A 19434-nucleotide genomic window follows, 5' to 3' on the forward strand; every position below is an offset into this window, starting at 1 on the left:
TTTGCTCCCCAAAGCTACAGTGGTGGCCCAAAATAAATTTTTTCATATCTTCGCCACCTACACGCATTTTATTGCGTTAATGCTACCTTAATAGCACAATATTCACCCCTAAGTGGTCGCTAAGCAGTGGCGGATCCAGGGAGGGGTGATGGGGGCGATCACCCCCACCCCTCTCAAACCAAGTGATATTATATTTGAAGATTATAAAAATATTGATTTATTTTTATAGAAATACTTATATTATATTAATATTATTTTTATAAGAATGACTTTTTATGCTTTAGCGACAGTGGCGGATCCAGCAACGTTAAGAGGGGGGTGCCAATTGGTTAAATTTCTATAAAAATAAATGAATATTTTTATAATCTTTGAATATAATATCATTTGGTTTTTAGAGGGTGGGGGGGGGAGGTGATCACCCCCATCACCCCTCCCTGGATCCGCCACTGTGTAGCGACCACCTAAGGGTAAATATTGTGCTGTTAAGGTAGCATTAATGCAATAAAATGCATGTTAGTGGCGAAAATATGCAAAAATTTATTTTGGGCCACCACTGTGGCTTTGGGGAGCAAAGAATGTAAAATGTGCATAAGTCATAATTTGTAGGTTACACTGTGTTGTTTTATTTTGCATAAGTACTTTATCAATAAAACGAACAGATGACGAAAAAAAAACAAAAACTGGAGCCCGCCAAAGCATATATGAGGTTTACGGCGCCACTGTGCCGTAACGGTTGCTTATACGAAAAAATGAATAGGACATAATTTTTAGAGTAAATAGTGGTCTTTAACCTTGTATAAGTTTTGTTTAAAAAGAATACATAGGTAATGAGAAAATCGTAAAAACATGCTCGCAAAGGGATAGGGGTAGTTTCTGCAGTATATTTTCAAGGACAGGGGTGGTTTTCGCAGAGATGTTGCAATAACCATATATATTTTTGAAAAGCACCATTGATGAAGCATATGCCCATATGGATCAAAAAGCAAAAAACAAAAAAAAATTTGCAACCCCCCATTTTATTTATTTTTTTTTGCTACAGGGGTTGCACTAGGAAATTGCTTTTGATGTCCATGCATGGGTAATAATAACGTCCACAAAATGATATATGAAGCATATTAATAAAGGGCATTGTGTGTGAAGGATTCCAAGAAAATCAATTTATTTATTAATTTTTCTTTTTTTGGGGTGGTTCCGGGGAAAAAATGGAGGTGCATTATACAAATTTGTAAATAACACCAGTACATGGGTAATCGCTGAAAGTTTTTTTACTCTAGCATAAACGGTTCAGATGGTATAAAAAGAGGTTTTTTAAAATGTAACACCCTGTAATTAAAAAAAGGGCAATTACTCTTAAGTGAAACCTATACCAAAAAATCAATCATCTATTTGTGAATAATCTCCGCAGCATTTCTTTTTAATTTCCGTTACAGTTAGGGAAAAATATATATTTTTTAAAAACATCTTTTTTAAAAACTTGTCAACTTTAGGGCGCCACCCCCGGTAAACGGTGGATGATAGAGAGATGGTGTTGCAAATAAATCGTAGAAAATATAGTCCTCTTCATATTTCTATAAAAGAAATTTTTTGTAAAAGTTATAGGAAGGGCTATGTTTCGCAAAAACCACAAATTACCCCCTTTAAAGGGGTGAAAAGGGAGGTTCCGGGGCGAAATTTTTTCAGAAAAAGTTAGTCTTATAATAAGCACCCCTTGATATACCAGAAAAAAAATAAAACCGGACTTGTGTCCATTTTGCAAGGTTCAACCTTTGTTTCCTACACTAATTGATCATTTTTGACTGTTTACCGTGACAGATTTTACGTCAGTAGGTGACATTTACTAGCAACTCGACGGTAAGTAATCCAACTCGACGGTAAGTACTCCAACGCGACGGTAAGTAATTCACTTACCGTCGAGTTAAAAAATCTCTTAATTTTAATTTATTTTTTGAGAGAATAAAGAAAACTAACGAATTATTAATTAATATTGAAACTTATGGTACAATTTGTTAAATTATTTAATGAAATCCCACTTGTTTGGACTGTGGTTTCACTTCTAACAGAAACTCCTGCAGAATCGCATACATTAGTAGTATCCATCATTTTTTCTCTTTAAATACGCGATCAAAGTTGAAAACTTGGAAATATCAATGCCAACATAAAGAAAAACGGTGGATTTAATCATTGAATATTCTGCCCAGAGGCTTCCAGGAGCTTTCAACTGCATATGTCTTTGAACGAAATATGCCAATAGAGTCTTTTCTTCGATTCTTAAATTCTTGCCTTCGCACCATTTTTTAAAACTTTGGTAGGTATTTTGATAACGGATTTTGGATTTCTCGGGAATAATTGCGGAACACCCTTCTTCCCAAGCCCGTTCAATTTCTTCAAATTCACTTTCGCTTATATTTTAATTTATAATAATCAAAATTGTACTTAAAATTATTGACAACTAAATAAAAACTCAATTCTCCATTGTTGTTATGCACCCTAGTTACTACCTAACAACCAAAGTATCTATCGTGATAAAATGAATGAAACTAGTCAATATGATGAAAATGTTTAATTTTATAATTTATAATGGTATCAATCGTATCAATCAATGGTATAAAGGGTAACCGATCTCAGACAATAATTGGAGTCGTCGCCCCGCTCCTCCTCCAAACAATTGTCTTCGATCGGTATAAAACCCTTACCGTTCTCCATACTTAATATGTATACTAATTTGACGCACACGGCATACATTTTACCGTCATGTTTTCTTTTATAAATTCGAGGTATTTGAATAATTTTCATCATAACTTGCTTAATTTCCACGCTAGAGGCTTTTATCAAAGCTTATTTTGAAGGTTTAAAAAAGTTCTTTTAAAATGTATATCACCATTTTCTACGAAAAATTAATAATTTTTCCCTTATTTGAGCTCAAATCTTTGCATAAATTTGCGAAAAACAAAAAATTCGTTTTCAATGACTCATAAGTTGCTAAATATTTTCTAAAAAATTTAATTAAAACTAAGTATAGTTTCTTTATTTCTTTATGAGCTTCAATTTTAATAAGGATCATTTTTTCCTGAAAATGCGTAATTTTCGAGTTATTCGCGAGAAACTATTGAAAAACGTGTTTTTTTGGAATCTTTAATCGCGAATATTTGTTTATCTATAGTTCTTATTGTTTCTGTTCTAATGTTGTCAATACCAAGTGATTTGTTTTTTTAAGTGTTTTAATAATTCCCTCAATTTCGCTTTCAGAGACCGGCCTTAAATACATAGAATGCATCACGTTGTTATATTTAGGGAAATACGATGTCGGTGGTATTATTTTTTTGGCATAAGATTCTCCAATTTCTGTAAAATACCGAGCAAAAGAATTAGATATAGCTTCTCCATATCTTACAGTAGTTCATTCTTGTGTAACTATTTCTATAATATTTTTTTCAGTTTCTTTACCTGTCAAAGTTTTAACAATATTCCACAAGTTTTTTGAAACATTCTTGTTTTTCTCAATTTCATTTCTAAAGTGGACGGTGTTATGCAATAATGTCCTAACCCACACCTCGTACAAAATTGAGATTTTTAGTGAAACAGGTTCCATATGAGGTGTACTGCAGTAAGCAAAAATGTTTTAAGCTGATTGGGGCTCTCATAGACATCTAGGAGAAAACATAGTAACCAACAAATGCTATATGTGGCGAATGTATAAATAAGCAAAAGTGTTCTAACCCACCAGTAGGGATAGAGATCATTATTGTGATATATTTAAAGCCTAGCTTAGTGCTTCTAATAATCTAAATAACGAACATACTAAAGAAGAACATAATAAGCACCTTCAAATTTCAGAAGACCTACGTAAGCAAATGCAGGATGATATGAGATCTGCTCGAGAAGAAATGCATATTGAAACTTTGACATTTGACTTGCATAAAACCCATCCTCTTCCCCAACTACCCACTGGTATCGTTTACTACAAGAGGCAGTTGAACGTCTAGAATTTGGGAATTGCTGTAGGAAGCACAAGAAAAGGGATGTTTAATGTATGGTTAGAGCATGAAGTTGGCCGAGGAACCCAGGAAGTCGGGTCTTGTCTTCGTAAGTATATAATTGAAAATGTTAAACCTCCAGTGACTACATTAAATTTGTGGTCAGATTCGTGCGGCGGCCAGAATAGAAGTATAAAAATGGTACTAATGTTAATGCACATTTTGCAAAATCATCCCTTATTGGAAGTTATTCAATTAAAATTTTTATTGTCGGGTCATTCCTTTTTATCCAGGGCCCCCGTAACCGAGCGTGCAACGCGTGCGGCGCACGCGGGCGCAACCCCAAAGGGGCGCCAAACCGAAGGTTTGATAAATAGAAATATTTACTTTAAATGAGGTAATCATTTTTATATACAATTTTAATTATTTCATGAACACCTAGAGAAATTTTAAAAATCAAATATTGTGTTACATATTACTGAAAAAATAATTATTCCCGTCCTGAAATGTCGAATTTACTCTTACTCCGCCAAAAATATATTACATTTTGTTGTTCCTTCCTAATTTTTTTTTAAGTTGATTGATTTAAAAATGAATATATTTTAAACACATTGAAAATTTTTACAGGAGGCATTTTGCGCCTTTCCCCTTAGGCTATTTTCTTGTGTGAAATTATTGAAAAAAATTCATATAAACATAGATCCGAAATCCGAAACTATTTTTTCTCTGAGGTACAGCACGTTAACCTTTTTAATAAATTTTTTATTTTGTAAATGTATTTGTGTCTAAATTGACATAATTTCATAAAAAATTGGCATTGAGTTTTTTTGAGGTGAGAAATATAAATTTTTTAAATAAATTTTGACTGTGCTTAGGTTTGGTTTTTTGGGTTAAATAAATTATTTAATAATTTAATAGAAAACATCCAATTTGATAATAATACATGCTATAAGAGAATTTCAAGTACCTATGATTATATGCACCGTTGACTACCAAAAGGCATTTGATTGTGTAAGCTGGATAAATCTGTGGTCAATTTTAATAGAAATTGGCGCACCTATGCACCTGGTGACACTTTTAAAAATCTGTACTAGTCTAATATAGCGACAGTACGACTAGATCAGAAGTTCTCAAACCAATTCAAGACCGAGAGAGGTGTTAGACAGGGATGCCTGTTGTCACCTGACTTATTTAACATTTATGGTGAACAATGCTGGTAGGAAAATCTCCAATTTAAGATTTGCTGATGACACTACACTTATAGCAGCAAATGAGCAAGAATTGTTTGATCTTCTGCGAAGAGTTGAGTACGAAAGCAATAAAGTTGGTTTGAAAATCAATAAAGCTAAGAAAAAAATAATGGTGGTAGACAGATTCGACACTATTCAACTGACTAACATGTTACAGGAATACCAGATAGTAAACACCTTTATCTATCTCGGGTCTAGTATAACTAACGATGGTAACTGTGAAGCAGAAGTTCGGAGACGTATTGGTATGGCAAAAAATGCGATGAGTCGCCTAACTAAAGTTTGGAAAGACAGATCTATCTCTCAAAATATCAAGATGAGACTGGTGAATGCCCTTGTATTCTCAATATTTCTATACGGAGCAGAGACTTGGACTCTTCGCGCATGCGAGCGCCAAAAAATTGATGCCTTTGAGATGTGGTGCTGGAGAAGAATGCTGCGCATACCTTGGACAGCTCATATGACAAACGTTTTCTTTCTAAACCAACTCAATATTAAAAAAAGGCTGTCCACAATATGTCTGCAACGAATTCTGCAATTCTTTGGTCACGTGGTTCGTAGAGGTGACGACAGTTTGGAGACTTGTTTTGGAGAATTGTTTCGGGAAACGTTCCGGGGAGAAGATCAAGAGGACGGTTACCAACTAGATGTTCTGACCAAATAAAGCATTCAGCTGGAAACTCATTCTGCGAAGCTCTTAGAGCAGCCGAAGATAGAGACCAATGGAGAAACATTGTTAGGAATATTGGAAGAAATCACGATCCTCAGTAATGGGGAAACGACAAGAGAGAGAGAGACATGCTATAAAAAGGCATAAAAGGTGTTTTATTACAAGTAAACAATACAAAATTATAGATGTATGCCATAGTTGGATATAGTAGATTTAAAGGGCGCTAAAATATGTACCGCACGCGGGCGCCGGTCAGCCTTGCGGGGGCCCTGTTTTTATCCAATGATTCCCATTTCGGAGACGTTGAATGTGCATTAAAAACCAACGAAAGAATATACACAGATCAAGACTATATCAACGTTATGAAAGTCTGTAGAAACAGAAATAAATTTATTGTTAATAGAATGACAAAAGAGGATATGGTATCAGTGGCAAACTTAATAAACGCAGTTCTAAACAAATTCTACTAAAAAAAGATCAACCAAAGACCTTGTTCATGAAATATAATATTAAAGCGGAAGAGTATACTGAAGTTAATATTGAAAAACATGGAAAAGAACGCAAATGTAATATACGGGCAGTGGTGGATTTAGGGGGGGCTAGAGGTGCTGTAGCACCGGGCCCCCAGGTTGAAGGGGCCCCCAGAAGACCTACACATTTGTCTAAAATTACGTATTTGGCATTCTGACGCGCCGTCGTACTTACCCCACCAAACTCCTCTTATTTATTGTAAAAATTACTTTGAAATTATTGTTGTATTGACAATTTCATACAATCTTTTTTCTGAGAGAAAAATCTTACATCTCCTTTTCGGAAATCTTACAATACAATGCTTTTAAATCGCTTTGAAAGTTAAAGGTGTTTGACAAAAATAGATGTCTTTCAATGGGTGCCATAAAGTTAAGAAATGAAATATAAAATATACCTACTTTACCCTTTAAGCTTAACAACAAGTAAAGCTTTTGTTTACAACCAAGTAAAGTAGCTGAAGAACGTCAAAGACGACAATTAGTAATTCATACCTACTTGTGTTGGCGTTAGATTTTAGTCATTTATCATTAGGTTGTGACTCGTGAGTTGATGCTGGTGAATTTTATTTATTCGGTTCGGATTAATTTTTAGTTCTAGTGTTTGTGAGTGCTAATTAATATTGTTTAAATACATTACGATTATACGCTTGTAACTACATACCTATAATGTCACTTAAGCAGCATAAAAGCGGAGCCGCTAAGCGAAAGGTGAGTTTATTTACTTAATTTATATTAGCTCAACTTTTAGCCTAATCAAATAAAAAAACATAATTCCGAACAGTTTTTGTCCTTTTTTAAAACAAAGTTTGGGCAAAATAATAAGATATTTTTGAAAAAGATACGCTTCAGATGACGGCACAATTATTTCAACAAGGAAAAGCAGGTTAATTTTTCTTATAAATTGGTTTTTTAAACTTTAGCCTAAATTAATGATTACATAGAGGTTTTTACAATTTTTCTTTAAAAACCTAATGGGACAACCTTTAAGTTGAGACTTTGTAAGTTCGTTTTCATGCGTAATTTATTTAAATAATTAACAATAACCACTGAATAATTGGTTTTTAAAAATAGGGTAATAGTCGGTAATACACACAGAAAAAAGCTTTTACAGCCTTGCAAGTTGCAATAAGCACGAAAAGTTGTCTTATGTTTTACATGTATTGAAATTTTATTTGATTGGTATATTTAAAGAATAAAAGCATTAAGTAAATTTATTGTTTTTGTTGTGACTCATTGTAACATTGTATGATTTAATAAAAATATATGCTTCAAAACAATCGATCAAAAAGCAGTAAATTTGCATCGGGGTTCGAATCTGTCTATGCAATTTTAATTTTTTTCAGGCAAAAGAAGAAAAACTTAGCAGAGTTCAAAAGTTACCGAAATTGACCATGTTTTTTAAGAACCAAGGAGAAAACAACGCCAAACCTCTGTTAATTACGCACGATGACAAGGAAATAAATGATTCAATTGATGTTGCATCAACAAGCAAACCCCATTTGACAGAAAAAGATGAGTTGAGTGAAAATTCTAACAATGATTCTCATTTGGCAGCGTCCACATCCTCTGGGTTTTTAGTTTCTAATGATGTATCATTGTGGCCAACAAGTCTAACAGATGCATTTCGATCAAGTTGTGCAGAAAAAGGCTCAGAATATTTTCAAAACAATGATGGCGTGTATGTAGCTTCCAAGCGTAACTTCAAAACACAAAATAGAAGTCTTTCCGGTAAATTATTTCAAAAAAGAATAAGCAATGGAGAAACTGTACCTCGAAAATGGATCATGTATTCACCTTCAACTGGAAACATCTACTGTTTCGCGTGTAAGCTTTTTTCGGTAAAAAGTGTAAGTGCGTTTGCTCACCAAGGGTTCTCAAACTGGGGTAAAGCAGAACAAAGCACACTTTCTCACGAAAATAGTGTAGAACATCGTGAGAGTATGTTTTTATTGTTAAACAGACTTAATTTAAAGAATCGTATAGACAAAAGCTTAGCTAATCAGTTTATTCAAGAAACTGAGTACTGGATGAACGTGTTTAGAAGGGTAGTTAAGTTGGATTTATAGTTTGACGTAGCGTAGACGTAGACGCAACGTAGACGTAAGAAACGGACTGGAGACGGAAGAAAATATTATGTCAATTTATAGATCGACGTAGCGGAATTTTTGCGCATGAGTAGAAAGAGTAAACAATGACTTAATTCTAATTCAACAACATAGCCTATAAATTATACGAACAGTAAACAAACTTTGTGTTTATTTATTTATACTTATACTATTATTTATTATAATATTTATCTGTTTTGTGTGTTACATGGATTAGGAAATAAACGAAAGTATGCTCTTTGGTGCCGCATGCCGTGGGATTTCCAACTATTTTGTTTCATTTCCTGGTCTTTAAATGTTTATTGGATTTACCTATCGTATAATATGTGTGGATAACCACGAATTAGGCTAATAAACAACTCATATTTATCTGAAATATTGAAATGACTCTATGATATATTTTTATTAAATTAATAACTTAACATCCATTGTATTAACAAATAATTAACAAAATTCGAATATATTGACAATCAACTTTTTACACAACACAAGGAATGAGGGGGCGGGGCGGGTCCACTTTGAGTGACAGAACAAAATTCTGCCTTATGATTGGCCAGACGGAAGAAACGCACTGTAAAAGATGAAAGTTGGTCATCTCTTATGTTACGTTACGTTTCTCTTACGTTCCGTCAGGCGCTTGCGTTCATCTATAAACACGAGTACACAAAATTCGGAGTTGATCTTTTCCAGTGCGTCTCCGTTGCGTCTACGTCTACGCTACGTCAAACTATAAATCCAACTTTACGGTCGTAAAATTTCTAGCGGAAAGAGGCTTATCATTTCGTGGTAGCGTAGAAAAATTTGGTGATAGTAGAAATGGAAATTTCATGGGAATACTAGAACTAATTTCTGAGTTTGATCCTTTCCTTAAAACACACATTGAAAGGTATGGCGGTAAAGGTAGTGGACACGTGTCATATTTATCAAAAACTATATATGAACAGTTTATTGATATTATTGGCGGTGAAGTGAAAAACAAGATTATTGGTGAAGTTAAAAACTCTAAATATTTTTCTTTGATCGTGGACTCTACGCCCGATATATCACACACCGACCAACTTTCAGTGATTATTAGATATTGCTCTTCTAATAAAGTTCATGAACGATTTTTGACATTTTTACCTATATTTAGTCATACTGGTGCTTCTTTGACTAGTGTAGTTTTAGAATTTTTAGAACGTCATGATATTAACATTATGAATTGTCGCGGTCAATCTTACGACAACGCTAGTAACATGTCTGGGAAATACAAGGGACTTCAAGCCGAAATTAAAAACAGGAACAACCTTGCATTTTATGTGCCGTGCTTTGCACATTCTTTAAATCTAGTGGGTCAATGCAGCGTAGAGACATCTACAGAAGTATCTCATTTCTTCATGTTTTTACAAAAATTGTACGCTTTTTTTGCTAGTTCAACTCATCGGTGGGATGTTCTTACAAGAAAGATGCAAGAAAATCGTACAAAATTTACACTGAAGTCACTTTCGTCCACCAGATGGTCATGTCGAGAGGATGCTACAAAAGCATTAAAAGCTAGTTATGATCAAATTCACGATGATCTTAATGTTATTCGCGACGATCCCGATGAGAAAAAGGAAACAAAATTAGAAAGCGGAACTTTAGTAAAAATCCTTGAGAAATTTGAAACTGCTTTTTTAACCGTATTTTGGAAAGAAATTTTAAAACAACTTGGAACAGTTAGTACCATTCTTCAAAAACCTGGTCTGGATCTAAACACTGGCACACTTCTACTACAAGGACTACACAGTAGTATACAAAAACACCGTGAAAATTTTGAATACTTTGAAGAAAAAGCAAAAAAATTGAGTTTATACGTTAAATTTGATTATTCAAAAAAACGAGCAGATTAAAAAAAAATTTCTCTTCACATTTAGAAGGTTCAAACAAATTTAAAGTCGAAACATTTTATTTATCGATCGATACATTAGTGACAGAGTTAGACAAGCGACGTGAAGCATACGGTTATGTATCTAATCTTTTTGCATTTTTTGGAAATTTTCGCACTATTGAAGGTGAAACATCAAAACAATATGCGCGAAATCTTATCGAAACGTACCCGCTTGATATAGATCATGCATTTATCGAAGAGATTATATTTTTTCAAAATTTTATTTTATCTCTTCCTAATTCCGAGAATTCTATAGTAACACCTAAAGACATGTTGGATATTATTATCGAAAAAGACCTTGTTTCAGTGTTTTCAAATACCTATATTGTTTTAAGAATATATTTAACTATACCTATCACGAACTGCGAATCCGAAAGATCATTTTCAAAATTAAGCTTTATTAAAAATAAATTAAGGTCATCAATGGGCGAGAACATATTAGTTTCGTTATCGATCTGCTCTATTGAGAATGACGTATTGGGGGAAATTGATTTTGAAAGTGTCATAAAAGCATTTGTTGAAAATAAACAAAGAAAAAAAGCGTTACCTTGTCTTAGCCTTGTATCTTCTGCATGATTTTAAATGTACTGAAGTTTATATTGTTTTAATTTTTAAAGTGCCTTGTCAAAAAAGAGTTGGGTAGGGCCCTCTATAAGAATTAGCACCGGGCCCACTAATGAATAAATCCGCCCCTGTATACGGGAATTACACCTACCATTGTTGTGGCCAAGCGGTAAACCTTTATCTAAAGAAAAAATAAAAGACTTAAAAGATATTTTAAAACTAACCAAGTTCCAACTTTGAACAGGATATAGAAGGGCTCGGAAGAGAGTTAGATTTTGACATTGACGAAAGTTTTCTTGAGGACTAGATCAAAAAACATATTTAAATTAAATGATTATTAACAAAGTTTAGTGTTTAGATCAGTTTTGCTTGTTTTTATTAAGGTATAATTATTGTAGTTTTTCAAAAATGTCCTAACCCGCTTTTGACACTGATTTCTGTCAAATTTGACACTCTATCTGTATAATCTTAGAATGTATTATTTTTTCGTTGTCTATCTTATAATTTAAAAAATAAATAAAATTATAAATATCAATAGTCTATCTCCACATCTAACATTTCATCACTTTATTTCAGTTATCACAGTTAAACTCAGTCATTCTTTAATCAAATTATAACAATATTCATTTCTCTTAATTTTGTTTTATTAATTCTATTTTATTCATTACACCTATTGTTTTCTATACTAATTAAATTTTAGTTTGTATCAACTGGGCAACCTGTTATCCTACAATTATTTATTATCAATTTTACATATTCACCAGTTTGTCACAAGAATTTTCTCAATTTCATAAAAATTGTTCCATAATAATTGCATTCCTGAATCATATTTTCTACTATCAGATTGACTTTATCTTAACTCCAATCTATATAAATTTTTTAATTTTCACCTACATCCAAACAATAATTTCCCTTCTACCTATACAACCATCAATACACATACTGTGGACATATAAATTTCTTGATATAATAATATCCCTTTTCAAAATTTAAAACTTCTTCTATAACACCACTTATTTAATTTTATTTCTGTTATTACTACTAATCAGCTCACTTTATCATATTGTAATTTTTTGATCAGGTTAATTTTATTTGATACAGTCAATTTGTAGTTACCTACAGTTAAAATAATTTTTATTTTGTAAAACACATTATCTTTTAATTTTAAAAAACAATAGATTTAATTAACAGACAATTTCAGATATTAAAAGCTTTACCATATCTTCGTCTTGGATCATGACTTTGTTTTTAAATTTCCTAGAAAATCGACTACCTTCTTCCTTAACTGTCAATGTCACATCAAGCATTTCCTTACATAGCTTTGACACTTAGTAGTCATCGTTGACCTAAGATGGTTGATTGGGTCCTCGGGTAGAGTTTCACCATGTTCCCAGAGGTTTAATCCCTGAACATCGGCGTTTAGCCATTTTAAATTTATTTCAACATAATGTAGATTTATTTATAATCACAACCATTGTTTGGTTCTGGGGCTATTTTGCAAGTATTCAAGTAAGTAATCATAACCACATTTTTTAACTTTCACAATTTCAACCATCTTTTCAATTTTAATAGTGGGATTACTTATTTGATTTTAGATTCACTGATGATGGACCGATAGGTTTGAAAACGTTCTGATGAACTCATTTTATTGAATCCTTTGGGATTCTAAAAATTTTTAGTAAATATGCCTTTTACATAGAAGTGGTTTTTACTTCATGTTCCAGTTTGTTTAACTATAAGGTATACAGCCAATCCAGGGAACTACCCCTTTTTAGAATAGTCTATTTCTTATTTGAGTTTAAGTTTTAAATCAATTTATCTCCGAAACAACTTTGTGTGGGTTAGTACATTATTGCATAACACCAGCCAAGTAATTTTTTTAGCATTTTTTATTAATATATTTAGGAGTTTCCTATAATTTAAATACTCATTTTTTTATTAACATTGTCAATATCTTTGACATGTTTACGATACAAAAGGTTTTTTGTGTTTATGGATTTAATCAATCCTCAGTTATCCAACTTTGACGCTTCATTTCCCGTCTTTTGTGTTTTTTATGTAAGTTTATATATAAGTTTATATGCTCGAATAAACAGTCCCGCCTTAGACATAAACGCTCTTCGTTTTTTTAATTCAATTTTATTTATTTATTTTTGTCAATCCTATAAAATTTTGTAAAATACGATGTAAAAAGTTAAAAAAAAAATAAAATCAATGGGAAAATCCCAGTAGCTGGCTGTGTACTATAATTGAAAAATCATACAGAAGTAAAAAACTTCGTTTAAGTAATATTTTTATCAATTTAACATTAACAACAGTTCTTTCTGTAATAGAGAGTTGCTTTTTAGGCTTTTTCATTAAACTCTAATCTATTATAATTTAAATTTCACTTAAATACAGTTATTAATATACATTCACTATCGGATCATGAAGCGGTATATACGAAATTTAACATCTTCAGCAAACCCTCCTCGAAAACCCGACGTTTAGGTTGGATTTTTTTCCGCTCGGAATTTTCATAAATTCCAAAATTTATGTTTAACTTCTGACTGGCATTTTCCTTCTACGGACGTGGACTATAATTTCAGTGATTTTTTGGAGAAGCTTGTCTATATCTTCAATAAGGCATTTCCTTTAATTACGATTAAGCCAAAACGTCGCAAACCCTTGACTACCAAAGGTATCCGCATATCAGCAAAAAATATGCGTTCACTACTTTATATCAAGAAATTTACTACCAACGTCTCTGTCACTCAATATATCACCAATTACAGAGTCACATACCTAAAACTCATCAAATCAGCTAAAAAAGCCTACTATCAAAATCGTCTGGGAAGCTCCAAAAGTGTTGCAAAAGAAACTTGGTCCATAATAAACGATCTTCGAAATAAAACCCACGCAGCTCAAACATTTGCCCTTCCAAACCCTGAAAATCTAAACGAATACTTCATTAACGTGAGTAAAAATATAACATCAACTATTCAGTCTCAACAAGATCCCATTTCCTATCTCCCTAATTCAGAAATTGTCTCGAATTCATTCTTTATAAGACCAATCTATAAATCTGAATTGATCCAAACGATCAATAGTATCAAAAGCAAATAATCTTGTAGTACTGATGGACTATCCATAAAAATCTTCTCAAATCTCACAGATAATGTGTTAGAACTCCTCGTGTCACTAATTAATGATTCCTTTGAAAACGGTAAATTTCCAGAGTGCCTAAAGACAGCCATTATTATTCCTCTTTATAAAGGTGGCGAAAAATCTAATGCCTGCAACTATAGACCCATTGCTCTACTACCGGTACCATCCAAAATTATTGAGAGGCTCATAAAAACCGGACTTATGTCCTTTCTCTTTGATAAAAATATTTTATCACAAAATCAGTTCGGCTTCTTAACTAATAAATGTACAACTGATGCCATGTTTTCTGTACTTCACGAGGTTTACCAAGCACTAAACAATAATCTTTATACTGCCACTGTTTTCTGTGACTATTCCAAAGCTTTTGATTGTCTAAATCACAACATTTTGATTAAAAAACTTAATTTCTATGGAATTCGAGGTATTTCTTTGAATTGGTTCAAATCTTACTTAGATAATAGGAAACAACTGGTTAGAGCAAATGATACTGACTCTAGTCTCAAAAACATTGTATGTGGAGTACCACAAGGTTCAGTATTGGGTCCTCTACTTTCCCTTATCTTTATAAATGACATCACTAATTTAAAAATCGATGGAAAAATTTTTCCTTTTGCTGATGATACCAGTATCACTTGGAGCAACTCAACTATTGCAACTCTTCATGCAACTATAACTTCTGAACTTCTTACGATAAAAACCTGGTCTGACCCTAATTTACTCTCCTTTAACGTGGATAAAACGGTAGCATTATCATATAAAGGTGCTCTTCAACCCCTGCTTGTGAATAGCAGCCAGATCTCTACCATCGATTCTGTAAAATTTCTTGGTATTCTTTTAGATAGCAACCTCAAATGGTCCCTTCATATCGATTTGTTAAGTAAGAAACTCGCCTCAGCCTGCTATGCCATAAGATCTGTTTAGAAGGAACTCAATTTAGCATCTTCTAAAATAACATATTTTTCTTTATTCGAGTCTCATCTTCGATATGGTCTGTCTTTTTGGGGGTCTAGTACAGCTGCCCAATTTGATGTTATTTTCAAATTACAAAAAAGAGCAATAAGATATCTGTTTGGCCTCAGAAGAACAACCCATTGCAGAAGTTACTTTAAAGATCACGAAATTTTAACCCTTCCATCTTTGTATATTTTAGAAACTGTTTGCTTAATTCGTAAACACATGCATGTCTTTCCAGCAAGGCCTCATCATGACTACTCCACCAGAAATTCAACTTTTGATGTCTATTTACCGATCCCGTCTTCTGAGTTAGTAAAGAAATCTATACTATATTCCGCAAAAAAACTATACAACCATCTCCCTTTACAACTCAGATCTGCAACATCCTTTCTCAAGTTCCGTAAAACGACAAAAGCTCATTTATCTAAAAGACCATATTATTCAGTAGAAGAGTTTCTTAATGACTAACTAAGAAATCACAGTAATGTACAGGTAACTAAAGTGTATTTATCTATATTTGGGTGTCACATACAGCAGCTTAAATTTATTAGCTCCTTTGTTAGTGTTTTATTATATTATGTTGTATGTTCAATTTTGCAATTTATAGTAATTTTGCAATATATTGGTTTTTGTTTTTTTACTTCACTTTTTTAACTTGTTTATATTTTTTTTATTGACGATTTATCTAATTTTATAAAATTGTATTTGTTATTGTTATGTATATCTTTTTCGTGACTCTATGTTAAGCTTTGTCCATAAAATTGTATAATTTTCAGTGACAATAAAGCATATTTCTATTCTATTCAATTCTATTCAGCTTAACTACTAATCTAAATTCTAAACAACACTAATTTTAAATTCATAACCAAATATTGACTACCTGTCTTGTCATGTCGCTTCTGTCTAATAATTAGATTGTCATCTCCTTCACTTTTGTTGGTCTGGGTCCATTGAACTGGCAAGAACCACAAGTTTTTATCGAGCAGGAACCATGTTGCCCTGTGAGCACTCCTAACACATTCAATCTTTTAGCATCGACTTGGAGTCGCTATAAATATTATATAAGTATCATGTAAACCATATTTCTCGATGTTACTAATTTCATAAGGTTGCTAGTTTCATGTACTAAGCAGAACGTAAGTATTACTACATTTTTTTCTTCAACTATAGTGGAACCGCCTAAAAGATCGAATCGAAGGTCGCGTGTTCAGTCAATGCAGGCATCGACAGGCCGTCCGTAAGTAGACCTTCTAAGAAACTGTTTACACGGTCATTATTATTATTATTTGTGTTTTGCACTTCCGCTGGCTGGTGAATTATTTTGTTGGCAGTCGGGCATTGCTCAAAATTGTTTGTAGAGTTTACGCGTACGTAAATTAATTTGTATTAAATTTTTGTGGATTACGTTTCACGTTTATTAACGAGTATTATTAATTGTGTGTTACGTTTATTAAATATGAATGGAAACACTCTTTCACCTCCACGAAAAAGATAAAAAAGACATTTAACTGTTGAGGAAAAAGGTGTAATAATGAACACTTATAAAAAAGCAACCCAAGAGTTAGCAGAACCCTAAAAAAAAAGAAAAATGTATGTAATTTATTTTATTTAAAATCAGAAATAAATGTTTATTTCACAAATAAACATTGATTTTCACTGTTCAATGTTCAAGCCAGCTCCCGCCATCCACCTGCCTCTTGGTTCTGTTGATAATGTTTATATTACTGAATAGACAATTGAATTCTCTTTTAAATGAGCTACCACACGACCACTATTCCCTATTTAAGAATAAGGTGTCAGAGACGTGGAAGGGTGGGGGTTGACAAATGACAGATGTATGTATCGAAAAAATGTGCCCCCTTTTAACAAAAATCGACTTGTTTCGGCATTTCCTTAAAATCTAATAACTACTGCCAAATATAGAAACTTTTTTATTCCTGGGTTTGTCGGTTTGATAAATAACACTTTATTCTTGCTTAAACGTTTCAGCTACTTGACATTTTCAATAAGCACGGTCAGGAAATAACAAACTATACATACATATATTTAACATTTACTTTTACAATCATTAATTTTAAATTTTACTAAAGTTTACTAAATTTAAATTTTATAAGGTTCATCGAAACAAAAACGTGTTTTTCAATCATTTAAATCATATATTTGTTTTTCAACCGATTCTTACGCATAAAGATATTCTATTGTATTCAAACGAATCGCCTTCCATCAAATTTATAAACCGAATTTATCTCTTATTTTTTAAAGTTTATTACTTTCAACCATATTTTAAATCCATACGCAAAAGCCAACATAATGTTTAAATTTAATGTTAATCAATAACCCGTAACAAACCGTATAAAATATATTATAGCGAGAGTTAGTTCGCTTTTGTTGAGCCATGTAAACGTAGGAAAAGTGATAACATCGAGAGATGACCGTTTAAGAGTGCGTGCCGTTCACGTGATCAGTCCATCTTTTCAGCGGCCAGAATAGTCACAATTTTAACCTTTTGCATTAATTCTAACGTGGAAATACTTCGTTCTAGGCACTGAAGATGATCTGATCTAGATCGAAAACGTTTTTCGAATCCTTTTGGATGACTTTTAATGGTTTTTAATAAACTTTTTTATACCATTGTACAAACGAAGTTTTTTACTTCTGCATGATTTAAAAAAAATGTTCATTGTTTCGATTTTTACAAAATTTATCAGTAAGAGTATTAATAATCTAAATTATTACATCCCTGTGCCATTTTCTATTTAGGCTAGTGGCTTTTGTTAAAAAAGTTTGATTTCATCATCGTTAAACCCAGATCTATCGATCTATCCACTGCTGGATATAGGTCTCCCTCAGTCTTTTCCATGTATTTCTGTTTTATGCTGTTTGCATTTAATTTTCTTCAAAATTTCCCCTGTAGCTAAAACCACCTTTTGAATGTTTCCCGGCAAACAGGTTTGAGCCCAGTTACATGATGATTACGTTAAATTTACGGCAAATTTCAACGAATACGTAACTCGGTGATTTATGACGGGAAAAAAACGTATTTCAGAGCCAAATCATTCACCTATATATTAGTGCTTCCTTTATACATGTTTGACATTAGAATAATATAAAATCATAATGACGAATATAGTACATGTTTTTTATAATAGGTGTGAATGTCGGTTACATCGCAAAGGTACGTTTATTTCACGTAATAATCACGAAACAGAAATAAATTCCTTTGGTTAAATTTTGAGAAATATTTTGGAAAACAAAATTTTACAACGGTGTTGGTTAAATACGTATCGCTTGAATTTTACTCACTGTATTTTATGGACGTCGAAAAATTAGATGTATTTCACCTAAAAGTAATGTAAATAATACCAATATTTAAACAAATAGTACATTGTTTACCGGGTAGGAAAAGCTTAACATTCCTGGACGAAATTTATGATTTCGCTTTTAAAATAATTTAGCATAACTATTTCAATCCAACCTTGATTTGAAGTTATTTTTGCTATTTTTTTCTTTAAAAATATCACAGGAGCTAAAATGATGTTCAGTCTAATAATTTTCAAATCGAGCGCGGTGATGACGTACTACCAAGCCTTTCTCCTCCTTTAAATACTATCACGTGACCACGGTACGTGACTAACATAGTTGGTTCGAAAACTAAATTAATCGATTTATCGAATAATAGATACGTTTCGATAGGATTATTTCTTTATATTATTCTGGTATTGAAATAGATTTTTAGTAAGACCAATTAGTTAATAGTAGAAGAAATTAATTTAAAAATCGAAAGAAAATACGTAATACTAATTTAAAGTAAGTAGAATAGTTTAACTGTAATTTAAAAATAATCTATTTTTATAATCGATGATCATAACCTCTAATATCAGCTTCTCACATTTCTCACAACAAAAAGTGAAACGTGAAGAGCTTTATTTCCCTCGTTTTATTTTAGGCGGGTTTATTTATAATAATGTCTTTCGTATTAATGTTTACCTCAATGCTCGTGGGTTGTGTAATGTATGCTACCTGTAACAGTTATGTTACTTCCCACCTCTACCAATCTATCTATGACCAACTTCACAGATAACCTACAATATGTAATTTAGATATTAGAATATGTTCATTGAGTATAATGAATAAAGGTTTCATGCCGTCTAAATTGTTTAATATTCTTGGATGTGGACACCACATAATTTGGCGACGAAGATAAATAAGCAGTAGACAATTTTACAAGCAAGGCGCTTGAATAAATTAGTATTTGCAAGGTGCAAAATGGAAGGTGCAGTATTTCCTTCAACTCAAGTGAGTGTTCTAAGGGGCGCAATAGGCAGCCTACA

Source organism: Diabrotica virgifera, chromosome 9 (genome assembly GCF_917563875.1).
Source record: "Diabrotica virgifera virgifera chromosome 9, PGI_DIABVI_V3a".
NCBI lineage: Eukaryota > Metazoa > Arthropoda > Insecta > Coleoptera > Chrysomelidae > Diabrotica > Diabrotica virgifera.